The sequence below is a fragment of the Macrobrachium nipponense genome, chromosome 45, assembly GCF_015104395.2.
Source record: "Macrobrachium nipponense isolate FS-2020 chromosome 45, ASM1510439v2, whole genome shotgun sequence".
Lineage (NCBI taxonomy): Eukaryota > Metazoa > Arthropoda > Malacostraca > Decapoda > Palaemonidae > Macrobrachium > Macrobrachium nipponense.
This window is the reverse complement of record NC_061105.1, coordinates 10,153,071-10,157,007: the sequence shown is the minus strand read 5'-3', so window position 1 is coordinate 10,157,007 and position 3,937 is coordinate 10,153,071.

Sequence of the window (3,937 nt, the reverse complement as noted above, 5' to 3'; positions counted from 1 at the left end):
TTAATTTCTCGATAGAATGTGGTTCAGATCCCACAATAAGCTATAGGTCCCGTTGCTAGGTAACCAATTGGTTCCTAGCCACGTCAAAATATCTAATCCTTCGGGCCAGCCTTAGGAGATCTGTTGAATAGCTTTATTCACACATCGTAAGGTACAGATATTAAGACGCTCCTGCAACAGCCCGTTTTGAACTTAATTGTTAATGTTTTTTTTTTTCTGTTCATCAGTAACGAATGTAGAGAATGTAATCTAGCCACATACCGGATGCTTTCATTTGCATCAATTTCCTGGTCCAATAAGAATCTCACATTTTTTTCCAAATTTCTTTTGAAAAGAATGAAAGGGGAAAGTGTTTTAAATATATTACATTTCAATAACGTGAGACCTGGCATTGTTCGTGAACAAAGTACAAGATATTTTCTTTTTTCTATATTTACCTATTTATTATTAATATTATCTTTCTTCTTTTTTTTGATGAGCGGGATATCTTCAGTCTGTATTTCACTTTTCCTCCTCTTTCACTGCTATCAAATGAACGCCATACTCTTTGGAAGCTTGAAAGTCAAGTTCGTAAGGGGCTTGTTCCATATGAATAGGTTTCATCTACTGAATAATAATAATAATAATAATAATAATAATAATAATAATAATAATAATAATAATAATAATAATAATAATAATAATAATCAAGGAAATAGATACCCCAATCCAGACTGTAAGGATTGTATCTGGGGACATCAGGATGGAGTTTGGAATAGAAAAATGTGTCTTAGTCAAAATACAAAAGGGCAAAGTAACAAAGACTGAAGGGATAAAGCTACCAGATGGGAGCAACATCAAACACATTAATGAGACGGGATACAAATACCTGGGAATAATGGAATGGAAAGGGGGGATATAAAACACCAAGAGATGAGGGACACGATCAGGAAAGAATATATATGCAGACTCAAGGCGATACTTAAGTCAAAACCCAACGCCGGAAATATGATAACAGCCATAAACACAGGGGCAGTGCCAGTAATCAAATACAGCGCAGGAATAGTGGAATGGACCAAGGCAGAACTTTGCAGCATGGACCATAAAACTAGTAAACATATGACAATACACACAGCACTACACCCAAGAGCAAATACGGACTGAGTATACGTAACACGAAAGGAAGGAGGGAGAGAACTACTAAGTATAGAGGACTGCGTCAACATCGAGAACAGAACACTGGGGCAATATCTGAAAACTAGTGAAGACGCGTGGCTCAGGAGTGCATGAGAAAGATGACCGATAAAAGTAGACGAAGGCCCAGAAATATACAGACACAGGAGAATGACAAACAGAACAGAGGACTGGCACAACAAACCAATGCACGGACAATACATGAGACAGACTGAAGAACTAGCCAGCGATGACACATGGCAATTGGTACAGAGGGGAGAGCTAAAGAAGGAAACTGAAGGAATGATAACAGCGACACAAGATCAGGCTCTAAGAACCAGATATGTTCAAAGAACGATAGGTGGAAATAACATCTCTCCCATATGTAGGAAGTGCAATACAAAAAATGAAACCATAAACCAAATAGCTAGCGAATGTCTGGCACTTGCACAGAACCAGTACTAAAAGAGGCATGATTCATGATTCAGTGGCAAAAGCCCTCCACTGAAGCCTGTGCAAGAAACATCAGGTATCCTACAGTAATAAGTGGTACGAGCATCAATCTGAAGGAGTGATAGAAAACGATCAGGCAAAGATCCTCTGCGACTATGGTATCAGAACAGATAGGGTGATGCGTGCAAGTAGACCAGACGTGACGTTGATTGACAAAATCAAGAAGAAAGTATCACTCTTTATGTCGCATTACCATGGGACACCAGAGTTGAAGAGAAAGAGAGGAAAAAAATGGATAAGTATCAAGGTCTGAAAATAGAAATAAGAAGGATATGGGATATGCCAGTGGAAATTTTACCCATAACCATAGGAGCACTAGGCACGATCCTAAGATCCCTGAAAAGGAATCTAGAAAAACTAGAGGCTGAAGTAGCTCCAGGACTCATGCATTAGTGTGTGATCCTAGAAACGGCGCACGTAGTAAGAAAAATGATGGACTCCTAAGGAGGCAGGATGCAAACCGGAACCCCACACTGTAAATACCACCCAGTCGAACTGAAGGACTGTGATAGACAAAAAATAATAATAATAATAATAATCAGAAAATGAACGACTGTTCTCTCAGTATATCCTCAACATACTCTTACATACTTTCTCACCTCTACGCAAGTGTGAATTGGGGTAACTTAAGAGTGCTTGAAATGCCGAAAAATGAAAAACAAAAATATTAAAGGGAAGCGCACAGGTGATGCCAGTTCACCTTTCGAGAACTGGACAAAAAATGGAAGGTGTCTTCTCCACTTGCAATTCCCTCCCACCCTCAGTCAGGTCATGCTGAATTCAGTGGGGAGTCTCTCACCTACAAAACTCTGCAACAAGAAGACGAAGAAGCAGAGAGACGAACTTCTTTTCACGGAAGCCGAAGTCAGAGCCATTCTCGCGTAGGATCGTTGCTCTTTTGTTCTTCCTCTTCTGTCCTTTTCCTCTCTTTCCTCGGGTCTTCTGGTGGGTGTCCTTAACCAAGTTCTATCCCGTCGCGAGGGACCTGGGAGTCAATGAAAGGATCATTACGAGACGTTTGTGAGTCGGGTTCCTTTAAAGATATATTCGCCAAGCGACGAGACACTACTACTACTAGTAGTAGTAGTAGTAGTATAGTAGTTAGATAAGGCCAGTCTTATGCTGGATTGCTTTTATATGAGACACTCCGTCAAGCGTCTCCGTCTCAGACAGAACTGAGATGCTTTCGCTGGCGTTAACGCCTTTACTTTTTCGCGAAATGAGATGGAACAATACTCCGCGTTTTAGACGTGACTTATTTTTTTTTTAAAGGCTGGATAACAGTGGGTGAGAGACAGAAATTAAAAGGTTAGGAAAAAAGGGGTAGGGGAGAGAGAGAGAGAGAGAGAGAGAGAGAGAGAGAGAGAGAGTGAGAGAGAGAGAGAAAGCACACTCCTCACCTACAAGGAAGAGGGTCGATGTCCAACTGAAACACTTAAAGCCCTCGAATGAAATTGCGCGTGAATGTTCCCAAATAAAGAATGGGAGGTATTGCTATATTGATTTGCAAAAATCCCGTGGCCTGAAGACGACTGCGAGGCGATTTTGCATCGACCCTGATCGGAATCTGCAATTAGAAGGCGCTGAGCTACGCATGAATAAGAAAACAAGTAAAAAAATGCGCTCCTCAAGTTTCTTCGGCCCAATCGTGTTTTCCCTACACCCCCCAGTTTAAGCAAAGCCACCGAAAACCGATCTATCCTTCGGTTTTCTCGGTATAATGCTGTGTGAGCCGCGGCCCACGAAACGTGAACCACGGCCCGGTGGTGGCCTTTCCTATATTGTTTGCCAGAAGCACGATTATGGCTCAACTTTAACCTTATATAAAATAAAAGCTACTGACGCTAGTAGAGGGCTGCAATTTTCTATGCTTGATGATTGGAGGGTGAATAATCATCATACCAATTCGCAGCCCTCTCTCTCTCTCTCTCTCTGAAAGTTACTTTAGTTTAAACATATTTTGTACAATTTCTCTCTCTCTCTCTCTCTCTCTCAATACTCTGGACGTCGATTTCAGTTCTAGTAATATATATGAAATATATATTACGTCCTTTTAACCATTTTTAATCATGTAGATGTTTGTTGAATTTTTGTTAGATGATCACAATCGTACGTATTTTGCAAACTTCTTATTATACTTTTCTCGTTTCTCATCGTGTGGATTTATCGTTCATATTATGAAGATTACAATTCGTATGTATGCAAGATTGTATACGTAGATATGTATGCATATTCATCGCATACACTGTGACTTTATATATATATATTTTAA